The 21,750-nt window shown below is 35.9% G+C and overlaps 1 non-coding gene across 1 annotated transcript; it reads left to right on the plus strand.

Moving 5' to 3' along the window:
• Positions 1-11,305: 11,305 nt before the first annotated feature.
• On the plus strand, positions 11,306-11,369 carry Mir3834 (microRNA mir-3834). Its single transcript, NR_038657.1, has one exon. It is a non-coding gene; the product is annotated as a microRNA mir-3834 (primary transcript).
• The last annotated feature ends 10,381 nt before the right edge of the window (positions 11,370-21,750 follow it).

Genomic DNA, 21,750 nt, shown 5'->3' on the forward strand with positions numbered 1-21,750 from the left:
CGACTTTTACCTGGAATATGCGACCCAACAGAAATGCCTCTATTTACCGTAACAAAAGATCGGAGATTCCAGCTTTTTCAAATTTAAATAGCAAACGACGGTGGGGCACTCGATCAAACGCCTTCTCAAAATTTAAATATATTACGTCAACTGCATTGTTTCTTTCCAACGATAATGTCTACTCATTAAGTCACTGAAGAATGCAGGTGACAGAAGATCTGTCGGACAAAAACCATGCTGGTTGAGGGAGATCATGCTATGTTTTGTCAGAAACTGTTGAAGACGATTACATATAATTCTCTCCATTATTTAAATACAATAGATAGACGTGAGGCTTATCGGACGATAGTTTTCTACTTTGGTCTTGTTTCCTTTCTTGAATATGGGCGTGATACGGGCTTGACTCCAGTCCGAGGGAAGGGAGGAGGTTTGGTAGGACAAGGTCATGATAAATGCTAAAGGATCGCTTAAGAAGGTCCTGACGGAAAGTTAAGGACTCTATCCCCAGAGAAGTAGATTTCTGACAGGACAGATCGAGCAGTCTTCCCGAAGTAAGATGAAAGATTTCCAGAGACTCCCAAGTGAACACGCTGGCGATAAAGTCAGCTAGAACATTATCAGATTGCTCCTCACCAAGAGCGAGAGCATTGTAAGGATCAAAGATCAAAGGCACAGAGACTTTAAAAATCCGCATGCTCTGTTTTTGAATCACAGCCGTTAAGGGAAAAACTTCTGGAAAGAAGGGGACCTACACCGCCAATGTTAGGTTCTTGGCGATCTACAAACACCTTTTATGGCCTATTCTAAATTTTCCACTTAAGGGTGCAATCAGTGCACAGGTCTGAAGCTGTTTCTACAAATCAGCTGATACCATAGGCGTCTCCAGAATTCTATGCTGTCAGATTATTTTCGTTCTTTTTGCTTTAAACAGATTTTAATTATTTACGTACTCGTGGAAATACTGCACTCGCCTATTGGCTAGTGCGCAACTTCTTCCACTCTTACGTAATATGTTACTTACAACTCTCGTTATGTAATACATTATTAAGTTCTAGGTTGTAAGGATGTGGAATAACATTTCTAAGTATTCCACCACCAAACTGCTTGAAAAGCCCGACGTGGCATGTGCGATTGTCTGCTACAATATTCACTACTTTAAATCCACAATCATCTAGAAGTTGCAGAACCTCCATCATCAGCTTAAAGAAGTCTTTACTGCATAGTTTTCTGTGAAAGTAGTAACTAGCTGGTATAACATATTTCTTAGACAATCACTGAATTACATAACAAAGTAATTGATAGCGACTACAGAGTTTCTTCCAATTTCAATGTTAGACGATCTTATATTTGCTAATCCAAAAACGCGGTCTTCAAATTTTGAGTAGGAGACTGTCTCCCGCACCAGTATAGTATATGGCCAAAATTGGTCTTACAGGTTGCCAGGGTAGATAAAAATTGGTATTTTACAGAAATTTCATAGAAATAAAATAAATACATGCGGCAAATTCAAATTCCAGAACCACCTGAGATCCTACACTTTTTTATAAACAGTCCGTATATAAAAACTTTTAAAAATTTTCGTTTTTTTGAATAAATATAACTTTGTTTTCTAGATCTCTGTGTATAGAGATTGCAAATATTTGTTAGCAGCGCCGGCATTAGTTTCCCTACGATAATTTTGCAAACATTGTGATGTTCCCCACAAGAAAACATTGGATTGTCTTTTAAATATGAAACGATTTAAAATATTATCAACATTTTGTGTGGGTACACTGGGTATTATCTCTAAAATCACTTCTATGACATTACAAATTAATCCAATAAACTATTGAGATGGATACTTGAGCTTCCCTCTATCCTGGTTATACATTAATTCCAAAAGAGGACTTGTTTTTAACTCAGAATAACCGCTTAAAGGCATCAGACAAGTCGCACATTTTACAGACTCCTCAACTTTTTTTAACAAATATCCACACAGAAATACAATTGCCCCAGATTCAATTGAAGCGAAATTTGTAAAATTTCCTGCGCACGTACTTAGCTCCTCAAGTTTCTTAATAATATCGTTACTAAGAAGGGTAATAGCCATTTGGTTTGGGTCTTCATTGAGTTCTTGACTGTTATTTAATGTTACAGATCTAGTATATCCAACATCAGTGATTGTGTTGGTATTACCGACACTTTTTATAAAACCAGTTCTCAAAATTTGCCGAAGTGCCTATTCGGCTGCTCTACAGTCAGTTAAGTCGTTTGAACCCCCGCGAAGGCGAACGTTTGAAAATATCGATTCTACGGCGTCCGAATTAAATTTCCTTGTTAATACATAACAAAAGTTTAAATCGCTAAGCAAGTATTTCACACACTTGGCAGTACTTATTGCGGTAAATACTAAAGCTTCCGCGGTTTCGTTTGATAGCCAGGTCATACCTGCTCCTGCAGAGGTTACTTGAATGTTAGCTATGTAAATAACTATCCAACCATAATAAGCGTTCATCCTGTATAAGGAGCGGTGTTTGAGTTCCTTTGTTCAACGTATTGTTTCTTGTTACTGACATCATGAATCTGGAACTATATGTAAATGTTTTCCATGTACGTAACTGTGGCACCACAATCTCTGGTGCAGTTGAAAAGCCAAATTTTCTTTCATTTTATCAAAATTAGAGAAAGATGCTTTTGTGTTAGATATCTTACTGGCTTTATAATCATGTTATTTTGAATAGCAGCTAATTCTTTTAGGTATTGAATTGAAATAATACCTTCCGACGATGCCACATCATGGTGAGTGAAAAAGTTTCTCGCATTTTTTATTGCGTGACATGGATCAAAGCTTAAAAATAGTTTAAGTCCTGGGTTGTAAGGATGCGGAATCACTTTTTTAAGTATTCCACCACCAAACTGCTTGAAAATCTCGACTTGGCATTTATGATTGTCTGTCTAGAAGTTGTAGAACCTGCATCGTCAACTTAAATAAGTCTTTACTGCATAGTTTTCTATGAAAGTAGTAACAGCTGGTATAACATATTTCATAGACAATCCCTGAATTACATAACAAAGTAATTGATAGCGACTAGAGTTTCTTCCAATTTCAATGTTAGACGAACTTATATTTGCTAATCCAAAAACGCGGTCTTTAAATTTTGAGTAGGAGACTGTCTCCCGCACCACCATATCATCCACAATTAAGGAACAAACTCTTTCGGGAATTGTTAGGTTTTCAATTTCTCCTCTTAAACGATTTTTTGATTAATTGAGTGTTGTCTGTCCCCAAATATTTTTGTAATTTGGATTTACACGGTAATTTGAGAATGGAATTTTTGGGAAATCTGTATCCTTTTGGAGACCTAAATCTCCATGCAATACATTGTCGAATTGTTGTTTCTTTCCAAGTCGTTTTTTTTTTCTTAAAATTTTTAATCTGATCTAAAATAAATATTGCGCAGGGGTTCCTGGCTTCCGCTTTCCATTTCAAAATCTTCCATTCTGAGTCCTCTTCAAATTCACGTCATTTTTCTTTTACATTTTGTAGTTCCTCTTTTATACGATTGTAGCAGCTTTCTAATCGTTTTAATTTTTGGGTAAGGCATTTATTTGTATAAATTAAATTTTTAATTTTATTTCTTGAAAAAGACGTTTGAACATCAGCATCAGTAGTAGCAGAACTAGCAGAAGCACAGCAGTACTCATTGTCATTTTCGTTAGTTTTATCTCCATTACTGTCAAACTAAAATTTTGAATATTGAAGAAAAAAAGTACAATGCTAATTTTAAAGATAATGAATAAACCTTAAAGGCATTGGCAACTTAAAAAACAACTTTGTGTTAAATGAAAACGCTTATTACAGTAGTGAAAACCGTTTCTCTGTATCTACTCTCTAACTCAAGTTATTTCGATTTAAAGTTGAAATTATGACGTCCTAACCGCCTATCGAGCATTTGGTCTAATATTAAGATCAAATGGTTTCTGACTTTTAAGTGACAGTGATAGAATTTATCAAAACTTGACAACATTTCTCGGATGTTTTCGCGAAGTTCAAGACAAAATTTAGAACACAGAGAAGTTTAGAAAGTAGTTAATTTTTAATTTTGTGGAAAATGTGTGAAAAATGTTCCAGTATCTGGCAGGTTTTTGGTGATTGAGAGGGTTGAGTGATAAGCGGATTCTGTGATGAGAGGCGGTTGTGACGTCACGATTTCTTCCTTTAGAAGCGATTATCTCACTTATTTCTCACTGTAGAAAATTTTGAAAAAACCTACTGGTAGAGAATAAACGATATTTTCAATTTCCGTTAAAACATAAAACCGGTAAAATAAGTTGCCAATGCCTTTAAGAATACTCGGGTCAGCTCTTAAAACTAATCGTCTTTGTTTACCACTAGTAATGAAAATGCTTTAGAAAATGCTTGTTACAGACGAGAGAAAAATCCGTTAATGGTTTATTTAATTGTATATGGAAGAGTGAATTAATAGTATATTATGATACGAGTTTTATAAGACGCATTTTGTCGCACGCACGAATTTAGGGCACGACCAGCGCAGCGAGGAGTGTCAAATATAGTGACATAACTATCAAGATGTTGTGCCGGAGGAATGTACAAAACGACAATAATAAAACTACATTCTTGGGACTTTACTTTCACTTCAACAATATCAACAGCAGGAACAGGAGACGAAATGTTTATGGAATAAGTTTCAAAGTGAGGAATGTTTTTTATGGCAACCAGTACACCTTCACGTCCAGTAACTCTATCACATCGAAAAACATTGAAATGATCAGGAAACAGTTCATTGGAAGAAATATGCGGGCTTAACCATGTTTCAGTTAAAAGTATGATGTGCGCTTCAGCCAAGCAACAGTTCCAATAAAAGTTGAACATCTTCGTATTAAGCCCTCTCATATTTTGATATAGAACGTTATAATTACAGAAAGTTTGAGTTTGTTGAAAATCTACAAGTTTTTTACTGTTACTATTTTCGGCAAACCATTATTATACTTTACACGAATATTTTTTTCCCTTTTTCCACACGATTTCTAAACTCCCTACGAACAGCATATGATTTGTTTTGTTGCATTTTGGTGAAGTCTTCATTGATGAAAATTCCGTTTTTTGGCCGATTTCGAAGAACACGTTGTACAACAGAAGAATCATTAAATATTACCTTAATAGGGCGAGATTTAGATGGACTGAATTTACCCAAGCGAGTTACTGTGACAATTTGATTATCTTGAATTTCAGGAATTAATAATTAATTCAATGTGAGGAAATTCGATGGGGTGGCCAAGAGGGCATGAGGCCACAACCGATCAGCTGACTCGTCTTAGCGCTCTCGCGATGTTCATATTTATCGATGAAATGGTCCGTTACAGCGCGTGCATTGGCGTAGTTTACTTGGGGTTTATACAATTAATGTTACCGGTCGCTTACAAAAATCTAATTAAAACATAAATATTATTATGTTATAATTACGGAGTGCTCAAGAAAAATTGTGACAATGAAATAGTCGCTAATTTATTAAGGCTGGGGTATATTTGTTCAGATTATTTTCTGAATCAATTTTAAAAATATTTTAGTTGATTTTAGTTATTAATTAAATAAGTTAATTTAAAATAGTCGCTAATATCAGCTTCTGATTGGCTAGTTCAAACCTTAACAAGGCACCTAATTTGACAGGTGAAAGAAATATTCGTTAAAAAATAACTTCATCATTTCCTCGATCTTACATGGACACCAATGAAGATGTTTAATACAGGGGAGCGTAAGTCACTATTACATTTTGAAAATGTTGCGTTTTAATTCAGTGGAAATTAAAATTAAAAACTAAATTAAAATATTTTAATCATTTTTTCCTAAAAAATACGCTTGAATAACAGTGATTCTTTCTAAATTCTCCGTCGAAAACTGATTCCGTTTTGCGGTTAAAATATCTTTGAATTTCGAAAAAGATCTTTCTACATCACAGCTGGTTACAGGAGTAAATAAAAAGTTTGGTGCTAATGCAAAATATGTCGAAGGTGGTACATTATTCGCTACATGTTTTAAAACTAGAAAATCGGAATTTCTAGTAACAACTGCATCAATTTTTGCATTAAATTTATCTTGTAATGACCGTTCTACAGATTTTTACTCTATCAACGTAGACTCAAATTTCTCAACTGCAGTGGATAATTTTAAATTTTACGTTTCTAGAAATTTGATCGTAGTTGGAATATTTGAAAAATTGTTTTCAATAAAATTAAGTTGAGAAACTAAATTTGTGGTTGAAACTAAAGTTTTACATTGTTTAATGCTTTGTGCATCGTCGTTCAAAGCAATAAACAACTGATTTTAATTGATTAAAATTTTTAGAAATTTGCTTCTAACCAAGTACCCCAGCGTATAACTACAGTTGTTGATTCGTCAGGAACGTTACGATTTGTATATTTTTTTAAAAAGGACTTTAAAGAAGGATTATGTAGTTTTTTTATGGGAATATTAGCAGATATAAAAGCTTTACACAAATCTTCAACAACATTTCAAGGGCTAAAAATGGTAAATAATTAAAAAAATATTAATGTCACACCAAAGAATACTTTGAAATGAATAATTTAGTTCTACTGGGTCACTTTTATGCTTTTTAAATAAGTACATGAGATAAAAATGTTCTTTTGACTTTTTAGATATTATTAAAATTAATAGAGAGTTAGGGCGGTTAAAAGTAAAGGTATAATATTAATAGATAAGTGACATTAATTATTATTTAATTATTTACGATTTTTAGCTCTCGAAATGTTATCAAAGGCGGTGAACACGCTTCAGAGGGAAATACGGTGCGGTTTCACCTCAGGCGCATTTTGCAGTAATTTTAAATTGCAATAACTTGGTGAGTCTTACAGATAACGAAATGATTCTTGCACCAAAAATTTATTTCAAGTATTAGCTTTATTTCGTCTCGATTATGGGGAGTCTATCTTTTAAAATAAAAAACTTTCTCGCATTTCGAAAATTTCATTACACAATTATGCAACGTTACAAGAAAATGTAATTTTTTTGGTTTCCCTCTATCAAAACTCAACCTTGTTAAACTACGTATAAATCTGCATTTATTGAAAATTTGTTTACAAAAAAACAAAGTTTCTAGCTTTATCCAGAAGGAAGATATGAGTATGTACACGCAAAATGTGTCCAATGGAGTGTTATACTCGAAAGTAAAAGTTTTTGGAAATTGTAGATTCTGAAAATAGACACAAAATGATGTCTAGTAATATCGGTCTGAGTTTTTTTAAATCGGTAATTTTTTAGTAATAATAGAAAATTCGCGCTGTGACGTAAGCAATGTCTCGACTAATGATTCGTCAGTCTTTCGCTGCATATAATTAACGCTACGACCTACGTTTGGGCTGGTAAATGTCAAATACAAACGTCAAAGCCGTGCGTTGTCGATTGTGACTGTGTTGTGTGCTAATATTTTGCAGGAGTTTGTGTTTTGGTAAAATGATTGCTCCTGCAGCAGATTAGAAGTCGTATGTAAAACAACAGAGGCAGAAATCAAGAACAAACGTACGTCTTTCAAGCTATCTTTGTTGGCAAGTTTTTCTATCTCAAGTTCTGTGACTGGCTGATTCAAAAAGGAACATTGCTGACGTCAGGCCAGGAATTTTCACCTTTTCAATTATTTTTCTCAAAAACGGTAGAGCTTTGGTTAAAATAAAAAAATATGCGTCGCCTATTTTGTTGTTGGCTATCCATATAAAAATTTTCATTTTTTAGTATAACACTCCATTTTAGGTGTTTGCAAATTTTTAGCTAAAACGTCTTTTCAGTCCCTTTTCGAGAGTTGAAACAAAAAATTCTTTGACTAAACATTTTTAAATACTCTTTACTAACTTATATCAACAATGCAAGCTTTTCCACAACATTTCGATTTAAAGGTTTATCTGACTGCAAGCGCGCGCCCATGCACTAACCTTCGTCCATAGGATTTCCTCACACTGGGAATTATAGATGACACTAGTGTTTTGACAGCAGTGGAGTCATTTTCTTTCGCCTATGCAGCATAACCGGACTCTTGAATCCCCCTGATTATTACATTATTGGACCGACGTAAACGTTCGACAGCTTCATCAATTAATGATTCTTCGGCAGCTCCGTTAGCAATTATTGGATTATTTGTTTGCATTTTCTTAATCTTCAATGCCTCAACTTCTTTCCTAAGCTTTTTGTTCTCCTCTATTAGTCGGTTCACGCCGTCCTTCATTTCCGCAACCGTAATCGATCGCGTATTTATCGTAGCAATAACCATAGCAAGTGCTGTTCTATTTACACCTTGACCCTCGGTTGTAGGAGTTGTTACAGATAGTCCTGATGGTTCACAACATTTCTTCCTATCAGCACAGCTTACGTGTGCCCTCACTCGACAATCAGCACAATAAATGCGTTTACGGCGAGCCACTTTATTGCCAAAAAAACGAACCACACCGTCACCCGTACCACTCTCGTCCGCCATTATTTTAAATAATAAACGCTCAGTAGCTAGCTTGCAGGCTGGGGCTTCGCCTCAGCAAACTAAAAGGGCACATACCCCACGAACGATTAAAGTCGAAAGAAAATGTGAAACTCGAAATGTGGAATTCTACACTCTCTAGTTTTGAGATGCTTACTGTGTTTACTGTGCATTTATTATTTTTACTTTGCATCTATCACTCTTACTGTGCATTTATTATTTTTACTGTGCGTTTATTATTTTTACTGTGCAATTATTATTTTTACTGTACATTTATTATTTATACTGTGCAGTTATTATTTTTACTGTGCATTTATTATTTTGGCTGTGTAATTATTATTTTTACTGTGCATTTGTTATTTTTACTGTGCATTTATTATTTTTACTGTGCATTTATTATTTTTACTGATAAAAAATACTTGTCGTTTAAATAAAATACTGTGCATTTAATTTGTACCCTTTAAGATTTCATTAAACCAATTGCAAAATCGCACTCTTTGGCGATAGTCTGGAGAATTTAAAGAGTGAACAACGGATATTTTATAAGCATGGTAGCTTAAGTATTTTTTTAATACTCTGGAACAACTTCCATAGGACAGACCTGAAATTGGTCACATTTCCGGTGTCTAAATAACGGCCAACCACTCGCGTACAGTGTTGTTTAAATACATTGCGACTAACAGGAATATCCGGAAACTTCACTCGAAAATTGTTGTACGTTGTTTCCAGTGAATATTGCCAACCATTATTCGGATTATAAATCGCTGTTCTAAAGTGTTCCATTCCAATGAATATATCATGCTCCTGCGTAAACTCCATTTGAAAAAATTTATTTGAAAATTTTAAATAATACTGTCAATGACAGTCATGCGCACTTGTCAATGTCAGGACACGGGAAGTTAGAGTAACCAGAGGTACCATTTAAAAATAAAATTCAGTGCTGCTAACAGACTCAGTATTTCTGGATCAGTTTGTATTTTACTATCCACGTTATCTATGAAGTGTAAAAAAAATTTTCAGGTTTATTGTTACTCGTGGGCCAGCCTGTAGATAGTACAGAATGATATTAAAATTTTGAACTGCGACCAAATTAGATGTATGTACTTTACATTATTTTAATGTGTACTGATGATAGTAGGACATTATTACGTGCATTAATGCCACCCCACGGGCCAAGGCCTACTTAGGGCCCGCATTCTCCTCAACCGCTGTTCTGTCAATGCACCATTGACTGACTGAGTAATAATATGGGATCAAATTGTGCTGGAGGTTAGGGCATGGTGTGATGTTGATTTCCACATTTTCCTCAACCTTCGATCCTGCTGGATGTGTGGCGGGTTTTTAAGTTTTTCCCTGAAAAATAAAATCATTGACTTTTCAATTTCGTTTGGTTGAGTGGGTGCCACCAATAGAGCGACTAAATTTATTTAGCGTAAGATCCTCAGCCTTAACTTGTGAGATCACCCAATTGTAGAAGAGACGTTCAGTCCGAAATAATACTCAAATAACTTTAAAATTAATATTTTAAAGGAAAACAAATGGTTAACATATAAATTTGAGAAATTGACATTTGTTGACAAAATAAGGTGGCTTACAATTTTTATCCCGTATTTAATTGATTTATTTAACATTTACGAATTTTCGATGTAACACGTATTAAATTAACAATTTTATATTCCTGAATTTCAGTGCAAAGTTGTGATTTATCTGCAATTTTTTTAAACGGAATTTTACTAATTAAACAATGTAAATTGTGCAGAGTGGTTGTACCCAGAAATTTCACTCTCTTACAATCAACAACCTATGATTTTCGTGAACGGATCAACCTTTGGACAATTTCTACTTAACATTACTTAATTTTTATTTGATTTTCTTAACGTTAACAAAGTAATACGCAACAAACTAAAACTAAATTGTAACTTTGAGGTTCGTAAGTTAGAAATAGAGACTACATCATATCGCCAATTAGTTATCGTTTACTTTTACCCAAAGAGGTTAGATAACGTTAGATAACTATATAACTATATAACGTCCTTGGTTCATACTTTTATACATATCTCAAAAAATAGATCACGGGGCAGTACCAAACAAAAAGCAAAATGATTGGAAATTAATTTCCCACAAAACTACACATTTTTTATTTAGTATTGAATCCATTTTCTGAATAGATAAAAAATAGACCATTCATGCACAACATCAATGTAAATATGCATGCAAAAATTGAACCCAATACTAGCAATAGCAAGGAAAAAACAACCTTTAGAAAAGTTTCTTTGAGAATGAGATATTTTAAACTTACCGTTTTCAAAATTTATTTGCCAGTTGAAGGCACCACAATGGTTTCCGGTTGAAAATTGTTGTTGATTATGAGATATGTATAAAAGTGAAAAAGGGTAAAAACATATTTTTTTGATTTGACAGTTTGATTTTGACAGTTCTCGGGGGCCGCGTTAACACGGTTATGTGACATGATCATGTGGTGCAAATCTGACGTATCTCTTGTCCAAAGTTTTCTGTACGTGTCAGGGTCATCCTTCGAGCCGGCTGAGAATGTTTATAATAAATAAACCCAAAACAAATAAACAAATATAGTGACATGGCTTTGCACTAAATGATGATCTAATTTGGCACTTTTCTGCTCTCATTCGTACGTCATATTAAATTAAATGAAATTTTCCCGAATTTTAACCGTGAGAAAGCTTATAATTTAGTCTCTTTACATGGTATTTTGAAAAATAAATACCTCACAAAAGACAAGGGCTTTTTACCCGTCACAGATGATCGTCCTTGACGCCCTGTGATAACATCATATGTGGTGGTGGTTGTGCGGATGGAATGATGTTATTTTCGACCTCCACCACCCTCTCTGGTAGAAAGTACGTCATTCACCTCAACAGTCGGTGAATTGGTTTGATATTGTTGACAATGTTTTCCGCCTCAACCTAAGGCTCCGATAAAGCGTTAATGATGTCCTGTCATATTCTCACAGGGGATTGTTCAATCACCATGTCATTATCAAGTACATTTAATCCATCAATAACTGAATCATTAAAAATGATGGGACAAGTCTCTTGACTCACAACCGGATTGGCTCGATTAAGGTCAACGACATGTCTGAATAAACTTTCAATATACGGACCACTTTGAGCCAGAACAATTCGCCCACAAAACTTGGCTTAAAGATGTTTGCACAAATTACTCAAATTATGTTTCAATTAAATGGCCTAGTAATAACATCAGAAATGGTAATATTGACTCTTGGTCCATCTCTAATCAAAATGTGATGTTTTTATAGAAATTATTAAGTTTTCCCATCAGTAATTTTAATATTAATGACGGTGACTTCAGACTGAGACACTGGAAACACTCATCACAATGATCACAAGGTTGAAAAGTGGCAAAATAACGCGAACACACTGTAATTACTTAAATTAGGTACTCTGTACTACCACAAACAGAATGAGAGTTTTTCGATGCGGGTAGTGCACTTATATCGGCGTCTTCTGTCAAGGTCAACTGGCCAACCTCTTTTGGTTTATGCAAAAAGGGTAAAAAGAAAGTTTAAACAAGAGAAGGTAACCAATTTCACTCCTTTAAACACAACGTTTAATTTATTTAAAAAAAGTAAAAATGGAAAGAGGTATAATAATAATAAATAATAATATACAGGGTGGTTATTGATATGGGCCTGCTCGTTGCTCCTACACTGTCAATGATATTGAAATAAATCAAATGAAAAATCAAGGAGCACATTCTAAATTATTTTGCTCTATACAGGGTGTTTCATTTTTACAGTGCAGCCTTTAACATAATTTTTTTAAATGGCATCCGCTGTATATTTGGACATATGTAAATTCGCACTTTTTTAGGCTTTATAAATCAGTTTAGTTTTTGCAATTTACTTTAACCGTTCAGAAGTTATTTAATTTTTTCCCTCAGTTTAGTGCGTCTGTAGGCACATTATTAAAAAATCACAGAGCGCTTGGGTTTTGGGATATCAAGTTGGGATTTTGTCCTTGGGTTAACAAATGTCTGAGGTATCTTTCGGTGACAAGAACATACATTTGCATTGTAGCATCTACTTGCTGTGACTCATTTATTTTGGTAAACTTAAAAGGACCATAACTTGTGTTGTTTTAAATAGCACCCCCTGTATTTTATTACTATATATTACTATTACTATACATTACTATATACTATTTATAAGTATTATTTAGCGTGTCATTTTATATCCTTTTTTTTCCAAAAGTTGATAGGGAGATGATTCGGTTTTTTTTGAAAAATGCTCACAATGAAAAAATCTCTTGGTTATAATGTAGCTTGCTATGAAAAACAATACATTTTGACTTTATTGTGAAAATGACAGAAATTTACAATGGAGAAATAAGGAAATAAAAAACCGAGGTATAACAAATCAACATCGATAACATATTACTTGAAGTTACAAAACTGTTTAAAATAACGGCATTCTTAAGCAATAAGAATATCAAGAATACTCTTAAAAATTCACCGCTTCTAATGTGGCATGATCAATTTTACGAAAAGCTTTTATAATCTTTTTTTGCATATTTTCTCTGGTAATGCCGTCGTTTCTTTTTCATTTCTATTTAATCATTTCTTAACAAAATTATAGTTTATATCTTTATGAGATTCGTATGCATCTTACATGAAAAATTCATTTTTACAACAAAATCAAAACGTGACGTACAAAAAACGCAAGAATTTATTGTGTTACATGGCACACTACGTTGGTATCAAAGGGATTTTATGTGCATTTTTCAGAAAAACCGAGTTATCTCCTAAATTATCAACTTTTGTAAAAAAATTTAAGAGGTGAAAAAGATGTAAAATGAGATGCTGAATAATACTCAGTAATAAAGTACATAGGGTGCTATTTGAAAAAATCAAATTATGGTCCTTCAAAGTTTACCAAAATGAATGTATCACAGCATGGTAATGCTACAATGCAGTCTTGTCGCCGAAAGATACCCCTGACAAAATTCCAACTCAATATCTCAAAAACCAAGCGCTCTGCAATTTTTTAATAATGTGCCTGCAGACTCACTAAATTGTAGAAAAAAATAATAACTTTTGAACGGTTAAAGTAATCGCAAAAATTAAACTGGTTTATGAAGCCTATAAAAGTGCAAAGTTACATATGTACAAATATACTGGGAGTGCTATTTAAAAAATATGTTAAAGGCTGCTCTGAAAAGATGAAACACCCTGTATAGGGCCAAATAATTTTCGAACGTTCGCTTTGACTTCCCATTTGCAGTGCCATGGGATTCATTTCGATATCTTTGACATTGTAGGTGCAATCGAGCACGCCCATATCAATAACTCATTCTGTGTATATATAGCTGTCTTGGGGTGGGCTAAAACAAATTAGTACCGATCCGAAAACAAAATAAAACGGAAAAATGGGCGCCAGGATCCTCCGGCTTAATACTTTTAGAATATCTGGATTCAAGATATTCTAATGCCGAATTCTAAATTAAAATCACAAAAACAGTAAATAAGTTGTTCTTACACAACGAAATTTGATTTAATGTAATTTAATTTAATTTACAAAGTGACAATGAACCATACAATTTCATATAAAGAATTAGATCACAGAATCCATCCGATAAATTTTTAACGGCTTAAGATTTGATAAGTGTTGTTAAAAATGACCAACATGAAACAAAACGAAAGAAACCCTTGACAAACAAAGTTTTAGGTTGTTACGAGACTTTTTCAAAAAAATCAATTTGTAACACGTACCGATTATATGAATACACTTGTTACAAAAGAAAAGTCTTTATTTACACAAAACACTTCCTGAACGCACGCTGGGCAGCCATGCCGGTTTGCATGGTGCCAGAAGGAAAGAAGAGGGCGCTCCGGGGATTCCCCCGAAGTGATCCATTTGATGGAATCTGAAAAGAGCTGCGACAGATAAATGTGGCAATGACATTTGATGCTTACCAGATTCGGAAGATTTGAGTGAGAAGGCATTTATCGATTACAAGAGAGCCATCCTTGGCCTCTTGCATCTGGACGGACCGTTTTCGTCGTAGTCAACGGCCTCTCGGACCAGGGGGTTCGGGTGGGCTTCCGCCTTCGAAAAGGCTCGCTCGGCGGTCTCACGGAAAAATTCCTCCATCGTCGGCATTTTCGCCTCTCGGTGCAATTGGTTGTTGCGAACAAACCACGGGGCGTTGAATGCTTGACGGAGAAATTTGTTTTGGAAAGTTTGTAACTTATGCATCCGAGTCTTACAGGGCGCGAACGCCCAAGCCACAGAAGCATAAGTCATGGTAGGTCGGATCACTGATTTGTACAAGAGCTTGTTGTCAATTGCCAACGCGCTCCGCCGACAACTCCTAAAGGGTTCAGCGAGTGGTCTTATAATGGGCGAGTAAGGAATGTTGCGGGTGCATGGTACGCATCCCTCGAGTCGTACTGGCAGCGCTCCAAAAGGGTAATAGCAGAGCGCCACGGAACTATTTGCTACAGTCTTAATTTTTCTATGTTTCTAATCGTAATACGCTAAAAACTTGGAACAGAATTAAGTTTAAACTTTTCTGTTTAAAGGAAAAAAAGCCGTTCGGCCATCATTGCTTAAAGCAACAATTTTTACAGAAATTTCTGGTAGCATCCTGCGCAAATGCGTCGATAAGCAGTTTTGAATAACAAAATACAATTTAAATCAAAAACTACGTGATAATTGAAATTTCGTACCTTACCCAAAGTACAAAAAAACGGTTTAACGCTGGTGTAGCCCCAAAATCTACAATGTAATCATGAAAATTTCTTCTAAACCCCGTTAAGACACTAGCTAATGATTGACTGAGTAAAATTCACACTAAAAATAAATTAAGTATTTCAAATAAAAAAAAATAAAGTGTCCGGATTTTTTTGAGCAGCAGTGTATATCGCAATATTTTAGAAACATGCAACAGGAACGTAGCTATAATAAAAAAAAAGAAAAAGTCAATATCTCTAATAATGAACAAATTATGGAGCTTTTTCGGATCGTTGGGACAGCCTGTATCTATTAAAGCATCAAAATGAAAGCCAATTACAAAATTGTATGTCAAAAAACAAGATTTATAAGAATTGATTGGCGCACGAAGTTAGCAAAAGAGTCGTGAGAGAGTTTTCAATGGAATAAGTGGGCCAAAACCCTTACAAAACAAGCATTTTATGCTATTTTTTATACTTTGCACCCGGCCCCTTTTTTTCTTGTTTTAATTAAAAAAAATGTCTCGCGTAACGAATACTCCACACTTGGGAAATCAAAGCCACTTTCCAACACAACTCAATTAGTTATTTATGCAACAAGTGAGTAAAGTAACACTTTTTTTAACGAGTAGGAACAGTTGACCGCACGAGCCGTAGGCGAGTGCGGCAATTCCTTCGAGTTAAAAAAAGATACTTTACTCACTAATTGCATACAACATTTTTTCTACGTCCGTCATAATATGAAAATATAAAAAAGTAATAGTATTAATTCAAATGTCTTTATTAATTGAAATATGGAAAGTGCAACTTTGAGCGTTATTGATTTGTAGAGAAGAGCAAACCATTGATTTGCTCAAAGAATTTACTTCGTCTACATTTGTAGTCTTATTTCCTACTTGTTTTTGCGTAGTAGTATTAACTGTAGGATTGTAGACACTTGTGGACAAGTCGCTTACAGTCGGTGTGGAATTAGTTCCTGCCAAAATTTTTGTTGCCGAATCCATTTTAGTTTGCATTGATTCGTCCAAGTAACCTTCGGCAACTGTGCTGGATTTCCATCCACCGTGTTTTTTCAACTGCATTAAATCGCCACCTGAATCTACCAAAAGAGACGCCGAAGAGCGACGAAATGCATGTCCAGTGTAGCTTGATGGATCCGGTAAATTTAAATAAGTTGCGATTAGTAAAGGAATATTTGAAAAGGTGTTTATTCCTACGACTTGTGTTTTGCACTTTCCCTGTCTATATTGCAAAAAGAAATGATCGGTTTTGACATTTATCGGTCGTTGATTTTTGTATTTTTTATAAATGTCTATCAAGTTTAAATTATGTTTGGGTGTTTCTCCAATAACTGTGAATCTTCGTTCAATATGTGTCGGGTACCGTGATAATTAGAACGTTACCAGTGTCGTTCACATCTTCACACTTCATTTTATATAATTCTTCCCTCCGCAGAGCGCCGGCAATTCCAAATATTAAAGCAACCTGAATGAGTAAGCGATTAATTTTTTTTAAAAATAATATTAATAATAACCTTATGCATAAGATAATTATGGTCCGGAGCTTGCTTGTTTTAAACTTTTTGGGCCGATATCCTATTGACTTATTTTTTAAATACCCAATAAGTTTTGGGTATTTGCTGATGTCAACGTCAAGATTTATAATCAAAGTGGCCTTCAATTTGGAATAGGCAGACCACAAAGTTGAAGCTCTCCACGTTTTTGATTTTGAATCAAAATAAGCGAGCAAAACTCTCTCTGTGAAACTTTGGATTCCTTTTTTATATTGTTTCAAATACTGATTTTTTGATTTTTCCGGAAGAATATTCATTGTAGCGGCATTTGCCGAATCAATGACGTCCTCGGGGGTGCAACTGAAGCTTTCTTCGCTTTCATACTCCATCACAACTAGCAACACCTTTTTTTTTGTTCAACAACACAATTCTTACAAAAACCAAGCAAATAACTTTGAAAATGTTTTCTATGTGACAGCTCTAAGACAGCGTCTACTGACAGCGCCGCGTCCAAAGCACCCTACTATATTAATATTTACGCGTTAAAAAATGACACGTTACGGCACTTTTTTTCACGCATTTAGAGTGAAAAAATAAACCGCTACGGCACTTTTTTTCACGCTTTTGATTCATTCAAGAATGATATACTTTATGAACAGATATGAATGAAAAAAATTCTAAGTTTTATAACGGACGTAGAAAAAATTTATTAATACCAAAAATAACACTAATTAATACTTTATCGCACTGTCGAGACCGCTGTCGTGCCTCGCCTGTCACTACCCACAATGCCCGTAAGTCCCGCGCGTCATTCCCGCGGTCGTTCAGGCTGCTAACCGTTCGGTCCGTTTCAGTCGGCCACGCTGCTCACAGCCTGCGCCCTCGCAGGAGGCCTGGGATTACCTAAGAGCCAAACAAAAATTCAGTCTCTTGTCATACAACAGTATTTGCACCAATTCCTAAAACCCCAAAAGTCATGCAACACAAACACAACATGTATTTCCAAACAAACAATTCACATAAGAAGTACACACGGGGAGTGCTCAGGTCCTGCCTGCAAAACAAAAGCCTGAAAGAAAAAAGGACATAAGGTAGGAAACGCTTCCCCAGCATCTCAACTACCGTTCACCACCCCATGTTAGTAACTCGTTTACAACTTCAGTCACATCACAGTGACCTTATGTCTTTCTCGTCAACTCAGTTAACGTATTCAAAATCCTCTCAAATCAAGTCACATCTCTGATCTAGATCCAGGTTCAGTATTCAACAACTCTCAATAACTTTACTGTCATTGAACTCTACTGATTCACTCAATCATGACTCCCCAATTTTCAACTCCAACCACCTTGGTTACCCACTTCACATCTTAAACGACCCTCAGTCGTAGTAGCGCTACCTTCAGTTTCTGTATCACTATCTGATTTTTCCACTGGGAAAGGCCTCATCCTATCCACTACACAAATACCTTTATACGGTTTTTGTGATCTACTTGCCCCAGGCAAGTCTTCGACGTAATACCTATCGTGAGGTAAAACTTTTTTGACTACAAATGGACCTTGGTACTTTGGAGGAATCTTCTTGCTCCTTCCATCATTAGTCGACACGTTGCTTCTAATCAATACTTGCTGCCCCTCTGTAAACACGGTAGGCTTACGTCGCCCAGCGTCGAAATGCCTTTTTTAATCGATCTAACTCAACTTCTACAACGTGCTGTACAAAGGCATCTCTAACAGTTTTTGGCCGATAGCCAAACAACAGCTCATAAGGACTCTTGCCGGTAGTGCAGTTGATAACGTTGTTTAACGAAAATCGAACTTTATCAACTATCCGGTCCCATTACTCTTCGCTCTCCATCGTGGTACTTATAGAGGCAAGGAGAGTTCGATTGTACCTCTCCACTTGTCAATTCGCTCGTGGCGTAGCTGTTGCCGTGTAGACTGTTTTAAAGCCACATTTCCGAGAGTATTCAATAAACTGTTTACTTGTAAACACGGTCCCTCTATCACAGACCGCTCTTCTAGGCACTCCAAAAGTCCCAAAAATTTCATCCAAAAACTTTAAAACTGGACACACTTTTGTACTCTGGACAGCCCGCATGAATACAAACTTAGTAAAAGCCTCTATAACCACCAACAAATTTTTCTTCTTGGTTTGTACAATTTGACCAAGATGATCAACATGAATTGTGTCCATTGGTGTACCTACTTTCTTGATTGGGTTTAAGTACCCAGGCTTTGCTCCGGATATCTGTTTATTGTACTGACACTCTAAACACGCGGACACAGGTTTCTTGATGTACCGTCTCATATCTAGGAACCAGTCACATCTCTTCACAAGTTCTAGGGTTTTCTCGACCCCAAAATGACCCTTGTCTTCACGATTTGTCTGCGGACTAGTTTAGGCACCAACCATCTTGGACCATCTTCTGTCTTTCGATATACTCTGTTATTTATAAGCTCATATTCGTCATGTATTCGAATTTCTTCTAAGTCACTGGGTTCCTTTCCCAGTACTTCTCTCAGATACGAACACCTTTAATCTTTCAACTGTACGGCAAGTACCCAGTCGTCATCACTTAAGTTCACCCCGAATACTTCTACCATTTCTTCATTGGGAGGATTACTACTGAAAGCATCAGCATGGCTCATTTTTGTTCCAGCCCTGTACTCGACTATAAAGTTAAATTCTTGAATTTGTAACCACCAACGTCCTATTCGTGGTAATAAGTGACGTTTTGTTAACGTAGTTCTGACAGCATTACAGTCGGTGACGACTTTAAATTTCATTCCCAGCAAGTACACACGAAATTGCTTCAACGATTCGACAACAGGTCTCCAGATCATATGAATGAAATCTCTGCTCTTCTTTAGTTGTCTGTCTACTACAATACTGTACAGGGTGCAGTTCTGCCCTTGCATCAGTATACCACTTATCCCCCATTTCGAATCATCAGTATGCACTTCTGTATTCATTGACGGATCGTACAAAGCCAATACAGGTTTTTCCACTAATCGACGTTTAAGTTCTTTGAAGACCTCTTCTTGTTCATTCGACCACTCAAAAGTTACGTTCTTTCGAGTTAGCCTTGTCAGTGGACCTGCAATCGAGGCAAAGTTTTTAATATACCTCCTGAAATAACTGGCGAGACCAACAAATTGTCGAATCTGATGTACGTTTTTTGGTGTTGGGAACTCTTTCACCGACTTCACTTTCTTACTTCCCGGCCTAATGCCTTCTTGACTTACTTCATGGCCTAAGTAATCAATTTTTTTTTAGAAGAAGAAACACTTCAAAAGCTTAAGTGTCAGATTCGCTTTCTTGAATGCGACGAGGACATTTTTGAGAGCTTATATGCCGGTTTCGAAATCTATAGATGGTATCAAGATATCGTCCATATAAGCTAGAGCTTGTGTGAACCTCAGCGTACCCAGTACTTTGTTCACGGTCCTCTGGAACACTGCAGGAGCGTTTACCAACCGAAAAGGCATCCTCATGTATTCAAAATGCCCATCAGGAGTAATAAAAGCTGTTTTCGGATTTGAATTTTCAGCAACAGGGATCTGATGGTACCCTGCAGCCAGATCTAGTGTAGTAAAAAATCGACGACCAGCTAAACGATCCAAATGTTCATCAGTTCTAGGTAGTGGAAAACAGTCCTTCACTGTCTTCGAGTTTAATGCTCTATAATCCACACATAACTGCAAATCGCCGGTCTTATTTTTCACGATCAGAATTGGACTCGAATAAGGTGAAGTACTTTCTCTTATAATGCCATGTACCAACATTTCTCTGATGATTTCTTAGACTTGGACCCTCTCAGAGAAAGACAACCTATAAGGTCTCTTGGTTACTGGTTTCTCATCTTTTAGGTTTATTTCCATTTCGACTTCTGAATACTTTCCTAATTCGCCCATCGACATTGCAAAACATACACCAAATTCGTTGAGCAAATCTAGCAGAGTTTGCCTTCGTTGACTACTCAAACCGTTACTGACTTGACTTGTCAATATCTTCAAATGTTAGAGGTTGTTGGATAACAGCATTTAGTGCCTCAACTCTATCAGTTTCTTTTTCCTTACAGCAAGTCACTCCTCTCGCCACTACTTCTGATGTCTTATACCAGATTTCATTATTCGATACATTCATTATCGACAAGACACCCCTAGGCACTGTCATCACACATTGTGTTACAAAATGTTTCCTTCCAGGTGAAGCCCTCATTTGACCCTCAATAAATACCTCTCCTTCTACCCCCTCATTAGAATAAACCTCTACATACCCAACGTGATGTGCAGGAATGACGATATTCTCCATGGCACTTTCTTTGGAGGTAAAAGTTCGAAATCATGGCCAATCACCTTGTTGTCGTTAGGAATTAGTCTCATCTCTCCGTCCTTGACGATGAGAACTCTATCCCTGCCATTAATAAATGCCTGTCCAACCAAAATAGGCACCTCCTGGACATCATCATCTACGACATACGCCTCTACGTCGTCTTCAACCATGTCAACTTTCAGGCGAAGCTTTACTTTTCCCAAAGCGGATACTACACCGTTAACGTACCCAGCAATGACACATGTCGTCGGTTGCATCTTAAGGTCCAATTTATCCATGACATTTTTTTTAATAATCACTCCAGCACAGCCAGAGTCGATATACCCACGAATTAATAAACCATTCACCTCACAGTCATCAGTTTATTCATACAAATGTATTCTGAAAGAGCCCAAGACATTTCGCAATGTACCCCTTAACAAATACAGGCTTTTGTGGCAAATACGTGGAATTTGAAAATTGGCCTTAGGATAATGAGATCTCAAATTACTTACTTGCACTGGCTTTTGAAGTTATTTTTGTACATTACTCGAAAGGTGTTCGAAGAGGCTACATGTCAGGATTAGTACAAAAGTCTCTAAAGGTTCGTATTTGATTAATTTCATTAAATTATGGACTTGCAACAAGTGTCAATTGACACTGATAGTTCTCTCGGATAATTGTCAAAAAACGAGGTTGTCAACATTAACCAACTAA

This window comes from Tribolium castaneum, chromosome 4 (genome assembly GCF_031307605.1).
Source record: "Tribolium castaneum strain GA2 chromosome 4, icTriCast1.1, whole genome shotgun sequence".
In the NCBI taxonomy this organism is placed as follows: domain Eukaryota; kingdom Metazoa; phylum Arthropoda; class Insecta; order Coleoptera; family Tenebrionidae; genus Tribolium; species Tribolium castaneum.